Below are 18,016 nucleotides of genomic sequence, written 5' to 3' on the forward strand. Positions count from 1 at the left end.
TCTTTTTCATTAAATCTACCTAATTACTTAATTTTCTAAATTTATTTACAGTTTTTTCTGAAGTTGTCAGAGGTAATTGGTTAGCTACTGCCTTCAAGTTTCAAAACATCTTGGTGAACTTGATGTGAGCAGCCATTTTATTTCCTTTCTATTTACATCACACTAAGAGGAATTTTTTTCAGAAGATACCAGATCTCCATTTTGACTAACTTTACCATTTAAATGCAAAATTTTCAAGCATATGAGATGAATAGAATAAATAGAGACAGCAGCATGTCAGAGCCTATCTGTGAGAAATGTGATTTCTCACTAGGATATTGTTTCTCAGACTAAAGGCACACTAATGATCAGCTCATGAGTGTGTAACTTCAGCCATCACAGTCAACTAAACAAACTTGATGCATCTCTTCAGCACTCTGTCTTCTGAGATATGTCAAAATGTGATTCCATTATATTAGTTCTAATTGCAGCATATTTTTTTGGTAATAAAGGCATTTCGTGAAGAAATTTTAAGTCCCCACGAAGCCCTGCATAGAGAGAAGAATGTGTATATGAGAGTTTAGCACAGCCTTCTTCTCATAGACAGACCGGGTCTGTAGTTGGGATGCAGCCCACACTGAACAGAGTCAATGAGGTATCAGATCTATAATTCCTTCCTAGGTATCTTCTTTATCATCTCAATAGTCACCTTTGACTCACCATCTCTGGAGGTATCTAGGGAAATGGACTGGTTTGGACTTGGCAGAGTTAGGTTAATGGTTGGACTCCATGAACTTAAGGGTCTTTTCCAACCAATTTTTTTCTGTGATTCTATTCCTCCACTCAGTAAATCCTTTTGAAGCATAGTAGCTTTCTTTTAGATGAAAAATAACTTTTCTGTCAAAAACCTATAGGCAATGAGGATTCACTACAAAGAAAGCATTAACAGATTTATGATTTCTGGTGTCTACAGCTGTTGTGATTCATTATATACTAAATGCATGAGAAGGCCTGAAATAAGAGTCTTACAAATACAGGAATGTTAGGAAGTTCTCATGTCATGTTAGCTATCCTTTATAAAATTACACTAATTATTTTTATATATCCATAGTGAGTGATTCACCCTTCCAATCCAACAGAACTCTGTGTTTAGAGTGAGCATGAAACCTCCACAGTCCCTCATAGCTCAAGACCCTTTGAAGATCTTAGGGCAGGATACAACTTACCTAACATTAAACATTTACAAAACAGGTATCACACCTAACAGATGTGATAGGCTTTCTCAATTGCTGAGTTATGTCCTCAGGATATCTTGTCCTGGGTATCTCAGACACAATCTTAGCAGTTGATAAATTACTTTCTAGGGGTGTCTCTCTCCCTGCATAGGCTACAGATGGAGTCTTGCCAACTAGCCTGGACAAGTTGCTTAATTTTCATAAGGTTAAATTTAAGGAAAATCAATCCAGTTTTGTGACCATAAATCCAACATTTTTTTTATTTGTTGGATTACTTCATTCATTGTGAAGTTTTAGGGAGCAGTGAAGTTAATTAAAAAAAAAAAAAAGTGGTCAAGCAAATTATTTTGTTAGACTTTTAATAGGAATATTATCCAATTCAGATTTTTGAGATCTAATAATTACTTTTCTAATCTGACAAAATATAAGTCGTTAATATATGGAATCTCTTTTACTCCGGTTTACGTTGTTTTCCAAGTTTGGGTACATCATAATGTTAATTTTAGTGGTGCTTCTGAGAATGTAAATGAGAGCATAACTAATCATAATTTCAGTATCAGAGGCATCCAAAATAATTTTTTTCTTACTCCTTTTGCTCTCAGCTTTGACATCTGTTTCCTTATCCTCACTCCTCCCTGCTCTTTGGGTTGTCATTCTCATTTGAAGAACCTTATATTTTTTCTATTCCATCATAAAAAGGAGAAGCAAAGAAGGTTGATGGAAAAGATGTTAATAGCTTTCTGCTAAGATTTACTTGGTTGTAGTAAATATGACCTCATCGTTTACTCCATGACCTTCCTGATGGCAAACTTGCTTCAACCTCGCACTCTGGTGTTACCATGTCATCAGCATTGGCATTTACTGAAGAAGCACCTGGCAGTTTAAAGTTACATTCCTCTGCCTGTGGGGGCTTGTTGAAAGTGAGAAAGGCATTGCCAATATTAATTTAATTTTCATCTCTTTCTCAGCAATCATGAGTTGATTTGAACACATAGAAATGACAGATTGGAACACTTATTAAAAAGTTTTGTTGATTCATATCCTTGCAAATATTTGATATAAGCATAATTTCTATGTGTCTATTGCTTTTAAAAGATGCAGAATTAAATTGACAAGAATTGTATGAATTTACTAGATAAAAATCCCCTAACATATCGCTAGATTATAAATTCATCTAATTTGATAACTCATTGTGGGGTTAGGTTTGGAAATGCCTCCCAGCTATCATTCTTATCCTTTTGAGAGTATGCTGTCTGTTACCACTGTCATTTTTCCATACAACTTTCCATTCCACATCACCTGAATTTGCAAATAATGAACCAAATCATCTTACACTGTAAATGAGAGCAGCTCCACTGAAGTAGAAACATCATTTGTAATATTTAATAAGCTTTTAAAGAGAGTTTATGAACTTACAGGCTGAAGTGTAGTCTTAGAGTTGACAAGGTGACTTTAAAAATCTGCTAGTTTTCTGTTTCAAGATGGTACAATGCATGATTTTGATGTCATTAAAGGATGGTGAAAGGGGATATTATGTATGGACAGTGGATACATCCATTGATGGGCACAGGGACATGACTCAGACCTAAACATTACAAACTGTTGAATATTTATTATCAAATGGTCCTTTGGGAGTCCTCGTGGGGCCGTCTCAGAGCAGTGGTCGCTCTCATCAAAATGAATTTTTAATGATTTACCTGCTAAAAAAGCCTGCATGACTGGTAGCCTTGTGAATCGTTTCTTTAGGAAGAAAATCAGCCATGAATTACAGGCATAGGAAGAAGTATAGGAGATCCTAATCAAGGTGGGGGGGGGAGGAAAACCTGTACTGATTGATTATCTTGCATAATAGCGTGCAATAAGGTGTTGAACTAGATGTCTATTTGTTACTGCAGATGCTCAGAGGATGTTTACTCCTAAAAAAAGCAGCTCCTCACCTGACTGACATGGTAAACCTAAGAAATTCCAGTTCTAATTCATGTTTTTGTCATGTCCCAGTTAATAATCTAAATTTCTGCCTATATCACCATCAGGGCTGGTTTCTGTTTGCTTTCTCAGAGAATACTCAGCATAGTTTGATTCCAGAAAAAACAAAGCTGGAAAAATCCTATCCCTTACTTGGTCAGCTTTTAGAGACACATGGAAAAAAGTGTGTGTTATGTGACTTAGCTGTTTTGGTCCTGGAATACATGTATCCTGTGGAGGTGTGTTCCCTAATGGCCACACAGAAATGAAGTCTAGGGAAAGGAAGTGCTTTTGCCTTTTTTTCTTTTTTTAATTTATTTGTTATTTTATTTTCCCTTAAGCTCAAATCATTCCACTTTACATGGGATCGATGCACATTCATTTGGCACAGAAGACATAATGAGTGTGATTATAATGTTTGATGGATTCATCTGGGAGAGAAAAATGACCAGGTGCTCATTTGTGAATACTTTAATATTCAGTATTGATTAGAATAATGAAGGGATTTCACGTCTACATTCTCCTTCCCAAAGGCTTTAAATACCAGGCTCTAGAGTGAGGTTCAGGCTTCCAGTCTATAAGTGAAAAAAAGAAAGCACATTAACCACATGGAATAAGATGACATCTGTTTCATCCTTCGAAAATCAAAAGTCTCGTCAATGACACACACTGGTCTTCCAACTATTTTTAGCTAATTACTCATACACTGAATGAAATGAAGAATCTTTATTTTGTTTATCTATTCTGAGGTATAAATGTGAATCTCAACTGAAGACAAAGTCCTGCTTCCAGATGAAGACGTAGTACTTGCGTTTGTAGGTGGGATTGAGGACATGCTGCTGTTTCCAGTGTTAGCTGTGATCTAGGTGATGAACCAGTTGGCTTCCCCAGCATTCAGATGAGTAACTCACAGTATGAGTTCTCTCTGAGCTGCAGAGGTACCCAAAACACTTCAAACTAAGCTGTCACTAAACACTTAGCTTTAAAATTAAGCACAGCAGCAATCAGAACTGGCCTTTAGTTGATCCACTCCAATTTGAATTTTGTGAAAAGGGGAGAGGGAACAGTCTTCTGTATTTGATTTTTTTCTGCTTTTTTTTTTTAAATATTACAGAACTTCATTTATAAAAAATACCCTGAAGCCTGCTTTCTGATCATCCATCATGTTTTTAAAGTGCTCTTAGCTGAAACCTCCAGAAAAAGAGTCACAAAGAAAATAGTATCTGACATGATATGGAAAGCTCTAAGCATGTTGTAACCCACAGTTATCCTTTCCTGGAAAATACAGAAAAAGTTATTCCACTAAAATAAATTTATCAAGTATAAATTTCATCTTTAAAAGCTAGCAGATAGATAACTGAATAGAAAAGGATAGCATCCTTAAATATTTTGTTTATGCACAGGGAAACAACAACATCCAGCTTGAGCCCTGAAATAATTGATTGCAACGATACAAAACAACCACAAGGTGGAGAGAGACAGATCAGAATTGCAAAGATGAGTCCTGATACAGAAGCAAATTTAAAATTATTCAGCATTCCCACTGGATTTTTCTTCTGAAGGAGAAGGCATTGGCTTAGTCAACAATTGTTACATGATGGTTATTGATTTGAATGGATGATTTTGTCTTAAGGCCAACCTCTGTCAAAAACAAATGCATGTTCTGCTTAAAGAAAGTGCTCTGAGCGTGCAATGGCAGCTAGAAATATGCTAACAGGCAGATTTAGCTAAAGAAATGATTAATGGAGACTGCAAAGACCTTGTAAGAAAATAACTTTTAGTTTTAGAAATACAACAGCTCTTCAAAGAACACACCAAGAGCCTGTCCTTTACTCTTCACTGTATTTATTTCTATTTCTCATAGTTTTCAGCACAGAAAATATGTCAGAGGCCCTTTATTATTAGAGAAAGACCAAAAGGTACAAGTTGTATAGCTGACTCAGGACAATCTAGATCTACCTTCATTCTGGAAGTCTCAAATTCTGTGTGAAAAATAATCATCATTCATGTGCAAAGATGTTTTAATGTAAGTACACCAAAGGATTTTCTGTATTCAGTCCTAACATATAAAAAAAAGTGCCTAGGGAAATGTTTCAAATCCTCCAAAGAGTATGCTTACTTGTTGTATATTTGTGTATAATTTTCCATATTTCTGCTATGACAATTAATTTGGGATGTAGGATATGTATTTATGTGTACTTATTTTGCAGCATACTGTGTATTCAGATGGTTGCCAAAATCCATGTATTATTTAGTCCATGAACAGGATGAATGCTCCAAGTAAAAGCAGAATCATATAATCTATATTTTAACAAAATTAGTTAGCAGATCCATAGATCCATGACCTACATGCATTTTAATTTCTAACACATAAAATGTTGTATCTTCCAGAGACAGTTGCTGAATAAGGATCATATATGATCATGCTGCTTCAGTATGTGTAGGTGCTAAGTCTGTAAGTTCTCAGCAATTCTCAAACTCATTATCAATTTCAGATACACTAGCATTCAAACATGTTGGTACCTACAAACCTCATGAAAATGGGTACCCAAATGCTCAAGTTTCCATTTGGGAAAATAAAAAAAATCTGACATGAGCACTTGCCATGCAAGACATTGGAGAATCAATATGCGACAGCTCTATTACAAATGACCTAACTTTAGAGAAAAATTTAGGTTAACCTCACACCTTATTAAAAGAGAGAATCTATTCCTCAGTCTAGGTTCTTCTGTCAAGTGCAGTCTTTGCTGAAAAAAAAAAAAAGTCTCCTACCTTTCAGTACTCCTGAAATTTTATAAAGTCATTGCTTCCCTCCCTGCCCCACCATTTTCTGGTGCCTAAGAATACGTGGATTCCAGTGGAATCTTTAATTTCATTCATTTATGAATGGAGTCAGCCAGAAGATACAGGTTCATAGAATGTAAGGCTTCTTTAGCTGATGACAGAACTTTCTGTTTAGAGCATGAGCTTGGTTTTCAGTGCATATAACTTTGTCAGGCTATTTCAGTAGCAGCTAACACCTAAGAAGAATTTATCAAGACTATGGTAAAAATGTCATAGATTTTGCTAAAAGCAGTAAAAGCAGGTAGAATCAGCAGAATGCTACAAGCAACTCACAGATCAGCTAAGAAGAGGGGATATTTCAAAGACTATTTTAACATTGAAATAAAGGAATATACAGAACACCCTAAACATCATCAGATCATATTTTTACATGGTCTGTAGAAGGACAGCCATGCTGTATCCTGCACTGACTTTGTTATCCTTCCCACTAAGAAGCTCTTTCTCAGCCATTGTTACAATAAAAATTCCTTCCGATGATTTTCATGCATCTAAAACTCAGAGGAATGGTCTTTCAGTTAGATCTTTGGAAGGACCTAGATCTTAGATTATCTTTTCTCCTAATAAGAAATTCACTCTCAATAACTTTCTTACTTCAAAAATAAGACCTTAAATATTATTTATATTTGGCAGAAATCTTAAAGAAATTTAGAAAAAAGTATTTATGAACCCATTTATTCTGAGACTAGGATATTTTTTTGCATTTTTTCCAGACAGTATTTATTATTTGGTGAGTGTTTTATAGGTTTCATTGAATTGTATGTTTTAGAATATATCACCTTTCAGCTGACCCTATGACAAGTGGATTATCAGTAAATTTCACTCACTCCCCTTCAGATTACTTTATACATTTCAAGTTTTCAAATTAGACAGTCTTTGTTTGAAATGTAGTACAGTGTTCATTATTTCTAATTGCCAGTCCATTTAATATTCCTGGAATATATTTCTCTGTCTAATCACATGCTGCTTAGTATCAGTTTCTTCCCAAAAGATTTTTACAATCATTCCTTTAAAAACACAGTAATATTTGAGCACAGGTGGAATAATGAAAATCTCTAGGACAGATATTCTCATACGTTTCAGTCCCTCTGTCCTTTCTTTTCTCTGCTGATTTCCAGGACCTTCCCACCACTCCTCTGAGCTCTTTCCTCCCTTCTCCCATGTGTGCAAAGAAATTTCAGGAAAATTACCTGTGACCTAAGCTTTTAAGAGCCAACCTTGTCCCAGAAAGTGAACCTGGTCTGCCCCAGAGAGAGAAAATGCTGTTGTTGCAGTTGTTTCCCTACATCCATCTGAATTAGCTCTATACACCTTTCTGCAGGGTGGAACTCAAGGGAGAAGACAAGAAGCAAATTCCTGCCTAACATGAGGGGCAAGCACAAACCAAGTGGATAAACAGGCTTTCATATTGTCAAAAAATATTGTGCTCTTCACATTATTGTCCAAGAAAAAAAGACAGAAGGAAGTAAGTAGACAGGCAAGAAAGAGAGAGAGAGAGAGAAATAAAGAGAGAAGAAAAATACAAGGGACCAATAACATTTTTATGTGGTTTCTTTCCTGTAACAAAGTATCTGCCCTGAGTCCAGCACCAAATGAGGGCTGGGAGAACTAAATTTGCTGAGAAAAAGAGAGAACTAGTAACTAAGGAAAAATCCCACTACTTTTGTTCTATGCAAGTCTAGGCTTAGCCTTTTTGTTGTGGGAATTGACTCTTAAAAATGCTATGGACTTGTTAAATATTTCCCTATAGGCCAGATTCCTGTTTTTCATGTAAACCAGATGCCTTTTTCCTAAACAAATGGAAATAAACTTCAATGTCTACAGATGTGTTTTCATTCACTCTCCTTGCCAAATTAAGTTTCAAATAAGCATTCCTTTTGCTGAGACTTAAAAAGTAAAGAGTTACTACTGAAGTTCAATGTATTTCCTAGGTATGTTCATGTTTAGCCAGTCACATTTGGAGGTATTTATTGCATTTTTTATTTGTGTATTGTATGTGTTCATGTCATTATACCCTTGGTGTATGATCCACAGAAACTATAATAATGTTCTGCCCTACAAACAGAGCAAGAGGTTTTGCACCAGAGAGGAGACACGGTGCAGAAAAACAATTGCATAAAACCACTTGCAGGTATATAAATGTGTTACTGTAGCATTTTTATACATTCAGCACATTTTGAAGCTAGATAGCTTGGGTCCTGGCAGCAACAGCAGATCAAAGCAGGTTTCAAATTATTTCAAGGTAGCACAGATTATTTCACTCTAATCTTTCAATGGCTGCATCTGACTGTCAAGTCTTATGATTCTGTAAATCTTCTTGGTGAATTCATTGTCCTTTACCCCATTTTAGATCACAAATCTTCAGGATTTATTGTGTAAGCCTGCCTAAAATGAAGGCTGTGAAAATTACAACAAAAATGAAACTGGTTAGATTTTATTATTATAATTTTAGTGGTTTGAGAATGAAAACAATCATGTGGGATGCATGTTTGCATCTCTTTTTACCATCATGAAAAGGTGAAATTGCAACAACATTAAAGATAGGCTGTTGTAGATTCTGTCTTTTTAAAACTTATTTTTTAGATGTTAAGATAAACAATACTGACATTTAAGGAAGATGTTATTAAGACATTTATTAATCTGGATTGCAGGAAAATTCAATTTCCAATGGCCTTTCTCTTGTGTAGCCTTTGCAGACACTAAAGTCCATAAAGAAGAAATTATAGAGCAATTTGGGAATTCAGCAGCAATAGCCCAGCAGATCTGGATGATATTTACCAAAGAGATCAGAAGAAATGCAGTGAAGTTGGCACTAACACAAAACCTTATAGATCAGAAGTATTCCTAGCTGTAGAAAAGTCTTTCTGAGCTATCTCTTTTCTAGCAAAGACAGTCCATTGAGAATGGAGAAGCAGAACCTCGGCATTTTAGTGTTGTATTTTTTAGTTCTCTTGTCTCTGTATCTACTATGGGTTGAGTTGTAGCTTGCATTTGAAAAACCCATGTTCCAGCCACTTTTTCAATCCATGTTGTGTAATGTTTTCTCTAAAGTTGGAGCAAAATCCAAAGTTAATCAGACACAACTAGACATTGAAGTGAAAAAGATAACACGATAGTTCTCTTCTTGGGTCATGTATTGTACCATGGTGGTGTTCTGCACCATCTAATTAGTGGTTTGTCTGAAGTGTCTTCTGTCTTCACTCAGAGCCAGGATTAAAAAACACACGAAGGAATTGAATTTTCTCATGTTTGGGCTTGGTGATATATTAAATCTTACCTAAAGTACAGAAAATTCAACAACACTTCTAGCACCAGCTAGAGCAAAATTGAGAGATCCAGCTAGCTACGAAGTCTCTTAAACAATCCAATAGAGAAATAACACCTATATTATTTATACTTTTAACCCAATAACCAAATTCCTGTGACCCTCAGTGCAACACTGACTGACCAAGCAGAAACTACTACCTGAAACCACAAAGAAGGAAGATGAGCACTGAAAGAGCCACCACCCAAAATCCTCCATCTTGTCCCATACCTATTACTATATTAGAAAAACTTAAAATTTAAAACCCTTCACCATGTGAAAGCACACAATTCTATTTAACTACACACCTGTGACTTTTACTTCATCACTCAAATTTGGAAGCCTTCTTCATGGCATCAGGTCAAAAGCAATGTTCTCTGGGTGGTCAGAAAGTACAGAAAGCTCAATAAACCCAGGTTTCTGCGATCCAACAATGTATCTGTAATTCTATAAAATTAGATGATTGGATATGAAGTGGAGGTCAGTGAATAGGGTATATTTACTCCTTTGCTCTGAGCAGGCCAGGTGTACATAGACCTATGAAAAGCATGCAACTGAAGTCCCAAGAGTATTTTGCAAAATGTGGACAAATTTAAGGGTAAGTGCATGGCCACAATAGCAGAAACAAACAGAAAGGCTGTTCCACATTCCTGATTCATGGTTTATGGAGGTTTATCTGACTGTTTCTGAGAGTGCTTCTGGAAATATTGGAGTGTCCCAGAGTGGAGCAGGCTTACCTGCTGTAGGTACATCATATCTGCCCCATGAAAAAGGCAGGATACTCAGTATCATCAGGGAAAAGAGAGAGTTTGGGATTTGCATTTTTATCAAAATTTTTTTTCCAGTTTTCATATAATTTCAGTGGCAAATAGTTGGTAATATTGAATGAAGTTCAAGTTGGACAAAATTTTAGAGGTTTTCAATGTACTCTCCTACAGTTTGTGAAACAGTTCTACTCCTAATTAACATTATTATTGGCACAACTCATCAGTGGAGAAGCCAGAGACAAAGAGTGATTTGTACAGGAGACTGCTTTAACAGAGCATTTACATATATGCTTAATTTTAATCACCATAATTTTAACCCAATATATAAGTCAACAACTATACAAGAAGTTTCCTGAATCAAAAAAAGATTACTAATATCCTGAAGAACCTGGAAAATTTAGAGATTTCAGAGGCTTCTCTCTCAAAAAAGAACTATATTTGCATCCTAATAAGCCATATACACCAGCAGAAAAACTTAAACATCATGGCTATGATCTTATTCTTTTAATTATTATTTGCAATTAGGGTGGATACAGACCTTAACATCTCTGCTTTCTCGACTGTAATGGTATCTGGCTTATTTTCTTAAAATTGGTATACATATTCCAAAAAAAATCTGATCCATACTGCCACAAGTTTACAGAACTTCTAGAGTAAAAGGAATTTTTCTCTCCACCTCCTTGCCATTTAGACCACACAGCATGGTACTTCTGCATTACATTTTATGGTTGCTACTGATCTACTCAGACATTCCTGTGTCTGCCATTGCTGTGTAAACTAGGGGCAGAATTGAAATTTCTGGTTGTTTATTGAAAATTTGTTTGCCCTGTCAAAGGTGAGATTTAAAAATGTAAATTCTTTTTTGTTCTATTCAGGAATGTGTGAGTGAAGGTGCTTTCTAAATATAACAACACTAAAAACTTTCAAAAAAGTTTGATATTGAGAAGTCTAATATTAAAGATAGTCTATGACCTCTAAGCTCATCTAAATTTTATATTGTCTAGGAAGAAATATGTCTACAATCACAGCCACAATTTTAACCCCATTAAATCTAAACTGAAAATCTCATGCCAGGTAATTCTAATTCTTAAACTAAATTCTAGTTTAAATCTAATTCAGACTTTCCTGATTCATCCATTCTGTCATAACCTCTAGAAAGCAAAGAAACAATAAACATTAGAGGATTAATATTGAAAGCCTATTAAGAGAGCTGGCTCACACTTAAAAAACAATTTAGTGTTTCATAACTGGAATTGGATTTAGTAATATTTGCCATTGGGAATGAGCTTTTGCTTCTGCAAATCTAATTCCAGCATACAAAATGTGCATCTCTTTTTATCTCAAATGCAAATAAATTGCACAATTTAAGTTCTGAATTTAATGAAAAAGATGTTTTGAAGTCTTAATCATAATTACATTCCAGAACTCCAAATAAAGCTTTACGTGTGCAACTTTGTGGAGAACTTGACTTAGAGACTGATTGAAATTTGTTTCTGGTCATCAACAGTTTTTCATGGGGGAAGACTTGGCTGGTTGGTTGGTTGGTTGGCTGGTTGGGTTTTTTCCTGCAGTGTGAAAGTCAACCAAGATTTGACTTTTGGGGTGGGGTCAAGTAATTTGAAACCGACACTTCCTCTGGCTCCCTTCAAATCAGTCTCACTTTATGACCTCGCCCTTCTTCCACATGGAACAATTTTGGAAACAAAAGGCAGGTAGTGCTACAAATGCCTAGCTAGATACAGAGATTAGTAAGCAGTTCACAACTTTTCTAAAACATTTTTGCTACGGTAACCCCATGACCTCACACATCTCTGGGGCTGCTTGGTAGAGTTTGTATCAGCAAGGTTAAAGCTTTTTTCAGGCACCAAAGAGAGCCCTAGATATGCGATAGCAAATCAACCAGGTAATAACTTTTTCTGGTAATTCTGTCCAGAGATTTGTCTAAAAACAAAGTCCTGGAGATAAAATCTTGCTGTTTTGTGGAGCTTTTTGTTCATTTTATTTTATGGTTCTGTCTATTTTTATTCTTCTCTGATCCTATTTAATTTGAAACTAACTCTGCAGAGCCATGCATGGGGACTACTCATTTCCACCTGCAAACACTGGCCATTAGGATTTTAGTGAGAGTTTCACTCATTCTTTATCATTTTTTTTCTACATGTTATGCACTATATTGGGTTCAAGACAAAAGGAAAATTAGTCCTTGTATGATTTATGCTTGTACAGGGACAGATTGTCCTCTGGTGTAGCTCTATGGTTACTGACAGAGAGATGCCAATTTAGCCTGCTGAGGATGTGACTTCCTGCAGTCAGCACGGAGGTAACTGTAAGCAAGATGACTTTCAGGAAGAATTGTAAGCATTCATCATTTAAGAATGTCTTTGTGAGATTAAAACAGGAAGAATGTATCATTTTAATGTTTATGTTTTCTTCAGGCTCTAATATCTGTACTTCTCAAGATTGTCTCTCTGCATATAAACATATATCCATGCATACATATCCAAATACACTTATAAACAAATATCTTGTCTGCAGTGATCTAAAAATACTGTCACGAGTGACAACCCCAGAGGGAAAATAATAAAGAGACTGAAGAAGTCTGTACCCTGAATCACTATATAATCTCATTATAGCAAAATAGAAAACACTGAAGGAGAATTCTCTCTGGAGAATAACAGCAGAGTAGGCAATGGGCAGGCTATGCAATGAGTTTTTCACTTCTTTAATGTGCTACACTCTCTTAGCATCTGTGAACTATTTTTCTTGTGTGTTTCCTCAAGCAGGTGATTATTAAAAGAATGTATTTATAAATGACAACAAATGTTTCAGATGATTATGGAACAATAACAAAAAGGAACTCATAATTTTATGTTTCCTTTTACATATGTGAGAAAACCAGGATGACCTAATTGTGATTTTAGTTTTCCTTTTATGTTACACAAGTAATAGATGCAATAGGTGGAGAGAAGCCAAAGCAATTAACCAGAAAACTGTCTGATAGCAAAAGAAAGATCAATCACTAGAGAAAGGTACAAAACCAAAAAGTGTTTGATGAAGAGAGGCCAAGTCTTCATTGTTTTCTTTTTATTCTCAATGTGAAACAGAAAAACGAATATTTTTTGTTTAAGGTTTAAAGAAATCACTTAGCAACCAAATGGTATAATTATAGAAAGTCTTAAAGTAAATTATATTAATTATAAAGTGTTAAACAGTCATTCTTTTGCCTGGTAAGAAAAAAAAATAATAATAAAATTAATTCTTCAAGGTACATATGCAAAATCCCATGCTCAGATTTAAATACAGGACCATTTGTAAAAGCATTCAATTGTTTTAAGCAAGTTTGGTAGTCATATACCCTTTTTACAGAAGGCACACAATAGCTGGCATCCCTTGGTGATTCCTGCTCTGCTAAGAATGAGAACAGATTGAATGCAGATGAAGATCAAACCAGCCTCACATCTCTGGAAGTGGTGGGTGAAGGTTAGAAAATGTAGACAGAGCAGTGCAGGAGAGCAACAAAGCTGTTGTACGTGCTGCCAGGCAAAGGTTTTATAAGCTCGGCGTGAGACTTATTGGTATTTACTTCACAAGCAGAGTTGTGAATTGCAAAACAAAGCATGCCCCAGAGAAGCTCTAGAGGAAAACTTTCAAACTTGAGTATGCCTGGGAAAGAAAAAGAAGAACGATTCAATAGGGAAAGCACTAAGTTTGATACATCTGATCACAGTTCTGTGCTCAGTCATAGGCTTTCTGCTTCATCAGGTCAAATATAAGGATTAGATTCTTGAGACAGGCATGCAGGTACAAAAATATGGAGTCTGCATGTAAAACTTGCAGTATCTACATTTCTCTTATTGGATGTGCATAATGTTGCCTAAATCCTTAGTTCTGCATGTCTTTGTAGCAGCAAATTTTCAAAACTTTTGCCCAGCTGGCCTTCATATGTATGAACACCAACAATTATCATGGCTGCACTTCTTGTCACCTTCCTCCTCTACCTCCACGCACTCCAAAACACCACCACAGGACATGTCACCTTCATTGTCTCCCTGGAGGTCAGAAGTCCAATTTTATTCTTCTCCCCTTCACAAAAGGATGTTTTTCTGACTGTCAGCAGAGTGCCGTAGCTAACAACCTTCTTATTACACCAGTGACAAGCCAACATTTATTATGCAGATGATTCCAGAAGTTAAAATCTTGTTTTACTCATTTGTTTTAAAAAGGAGATGGAGGGAAGATATGCAGTTCTGGATGTGAGAGAGATAGACTTGGGGTTAGGCTTTCCCTTTGCCTCCTGATTCTTTTCCACATTTCACACACCTCCATAGAACCAGACAAAAACTTAAAATATATTACATTCATATGTTGAGCCTAATCACCTCTGGAAGTATCACTTAGATCCCATCATGCTTGCAATTCAGTTTTATCACATTTTCACTCTGAGGGCCTTTAAATCTAATGTCTTCTATATATTTTTCCTTTGCTGTACCCAGTAGAAATATGGGTGTACAATAAAATAAATTTTGTGGTTTTTTTTTCCTGTCCCTTTCCACTAGGTTTACTGCTGAGATCTATGGGAAAATAGCTACTGCTTTTTATTATATTAATTACTGGATTTACATCATTTTCTGTCTCACTTCCTGAAATTTATGTGTATTCATCACCAAGAGTTTTTGTGATCTCAATTGACAGTGATTATCTTGGCGAATTTCTGGAAACTTCAAAAGCAAGGAACATCTTAAAATGACTGTGATATGGCAATATTATACATTAAATCTACACCTACCTCTGCATAGCTTTTGGTTTTTCACAATATAAAGAAGTTGTGATGTTTTATTTCTGTTTCATTTTTGTGCTGTTTTCCCAATCTCAGGATTTTGTTCAGTGTGTCAATCTGTCAGTTCATATATAAAGATGTATTTTGTGAACCTGTAAAATTGCAAACTAAGCCTCTGAAGTTTTTTAATAATTACAGGCACTGTCTCTTTTCTCTTCTTTCTATTATATCAGTTCTGGTTTTCATTTGACACTTCTTATTTTAGTATTAGGACCCATAATGTTCCAACATACATTCCAGATTTTACTCTGCAGTAAAAAAAATCAGTTTCCATATCACAAAAGCTTCAAGCATCCAAAGTGATGTAGTAATTTTCCAAAGACAGTATGCTTTATTAAATGTTTTTATACAATATGGAACTCTTTGAAATCTAGAGCACAGTATTTTCTATTCCCAAAAAGGGTCTCCAAATTTGTTTGTTAGAAAAAGTACCACTTTTCATAAGATACCTACATCCAGTTTCAGTCTAGGTAATTCTAGATAAAGTTTTCATTTTTAGCACATTTCAGAATTTACATGTGCTGAGAAAAATTTAGTGATAACTCTCAGAATATTCTGGCATAACAGGATGGTCTAGCCAGGGGAATATAACCATGTAAGCAACTAGCCAGGCTGAATGCAGATAAGCAGTTGCTCTTGACACTAAGCAGATTAAAATAATTATGGTATATGTTTATCTCAGTCAAAGAATTTAATTCTGACTGTTTACAAAAATGCCTGTTGTAATTGCTTACATAGCTTTGACCTCCCGTTCAGTATCTGGATATACTCTATGTTGTGTGATTGACTTGTTCCATTTGGTCTGTGTCGCAAAGAGAAAGCGTGGTGCTTCACAACTGGGAGAAACCTTCCCAGAAAAAAGCATACCAAGAACTACTTTTTCTGGTATAGTCACCTGTGAGGGAACACCATAATGACCTTGCTATGACTGGGATCCAAATTCCAAATGAAGACTCTTTGCAAAGAAAGGCAGAAAGTGTTCTGCAAAGGAAAGACAGCACAGCCAGCAGGAGACTGGGTCTGGTGTGGTGCTTTTATGGAAGTATCCAGCATGAGATGGAGAGGACCCAGCTAGACATGTGGGATGAGGCCATCAGTGCATGGTTACAGCACTATTCCAGTTTGTGAAGAGCTGCTCAAATAAAAACTTTTACGATAGCTATTTCATGTTAAGGTTCATCTTACAAAACTTACTTAACATTGAGGTAAGATGGACAAAGAAAACAAGCCATCCTCTTCAGTTCTAAGTGATTTTCAATAACAGAAATTTGTTTATTTCTTTGGGCAAATCTCTACGTTTTTTTGTGCTGTCTCACAAGAAAATGACTGATTTTCTCAGTCTTTGACCAGGTCTTGGATTTTTAAAATTTTCTTGCTTTACAGTGTTCAAATAATTAAACTTGGAATCATTATCTACACCCACCTGGGATTCTGGGAGGCAATTAATGAAAAATTGAGCAGTCTTGGGAGTGTCTCCATTGAGCTTGGTCTCCAAAACAATTGGTCTCTTGTCCAAAGCTTTTGGGTCCAAGATAATATGAGAGCTTCCTATGCCAAAAGAAAAGATATTGTTACGAGGTTGGCAGTTCCAAAAATGTGATCCACTTAAGCTGTCACAAAGGGGTATTGTTCAGTAATAATTTCTGCAGTAAATAATGAAGTCTTACTCCTTTACTTCCACTCATTGTTTTAGAGTTTTTCTAATTCTTTTTTCTTTCAGTATTTGAGACATCCAAACATACTAATCAAAACATCTACTGTATTTCTGAACAGAAATAGCAAGATTTCTAGTTGAAAATAATTAGTTGGGAAAATTTCTGCATAGATCCCTATTTTGGAGTAATTATGTCTAGCAGATCACTCAGGAAAATAGGTGTAAACTTGCATTGGTAGGGGATATTTCAGTTTTCTTTTTTGTTAATGAAGCAAAAGCCATCAAACATATTTTAAAGGTTTTTCATGATCTAAGTGGAAAAATCCTTGTGATGAGAGTCTATCTAAATTACATGTAATTCTTCTCTTTTTGTGATTAATTAATAAAACAGTATCAGATTACAGATTTAATTAAGAGAAATGTGCTGTTCTTTTTTTTAACAGAAACAAACCAGTAAGACCTTAGAATATTTCATCTTCTTGGAAGCTCTAACAATATACAGTTACAACAAGTTCAGGAGTTGTAAGGTTCAGTAGCTAAGCTGAGAGTAAAATGTGTTTTATGGGCTCTGAAAATAGTGTCCTAATGACCAGCGTCGGTTTTAAAATACTGATATTTATTTTTGGATGTCAAAGCTTTTAAAAGACACAACAAAACAACATTCTTGAAAACAATTTTCAGAATGCTGCCTCCCGCATAAAGCACAAGAAACAAATCATTTTGTAGGCATACAATTATATTTATGACCACCTGTTAACAGACAAGCCCTGCTTTAAGTTTTCAGGTGTTTTAAAGGAACTAATGTTTGCTGTGCATGTTGGTAAATGCTTTGCAATAGTTTTTGTGATTATTCTGCATCTGTTATACCTAGTGGCACCACGGTACCTTGTACTCCTAAGTAGCTGTCATGAAAAGATCAGTTCAAACACTTCCCAGCTGCTTTGTACTCTGCCTGCCTGGACAGGGAGCACAGCAGAGCTGAAATGAATTAGTCTGCATTAGTCTTGCATTAGTTTGACTTGACTACATCACAAAGCATGGATCTCTTTATTATTTTAGCTATGGGAAAAGGTAAAAAATATTGATTTTTGGTGCCATGTGGATATCAAAAAACCTTAAACAACATAGAAAATTGTTTATTCTAAAATGCTGCTTTCGATATGAATTTGTTGTCCGTTTGGATTATACTGGTTGTTGGGATTTCCTTTCCTAAAGACATGACTAGTTTTAGCAAGTATTTAAAAGCACAGACAAAAACCAATTGTCTCAAAACCCCAAATTTGTTGGGTTGTTTTTCAAGCTGCTAAACAGTAAGTACACAGTTTTCTTAGCGTTTTCTTTCAAAAAGGTAGAATTTACATTGTAGACTGTTTAATGAACAAAAAAAAAAAATAGATGAAATAGACTGGTTTTGAAGAAGAAAAAATCTGTATA

The sequence above is a fragment of the Cinclus cinclus genome, chromosome 2, assembly GCF_963662255.1.
Source record: "Cinclus cinclus chromosome 2, bCinCin1.1, whole genome shotgun sequence".
NCBI lineage: Eukaryota > Metazoa > Chordata > Aves > Passeriformes > Cinclidae > Cinclus > Cinclus cinclus.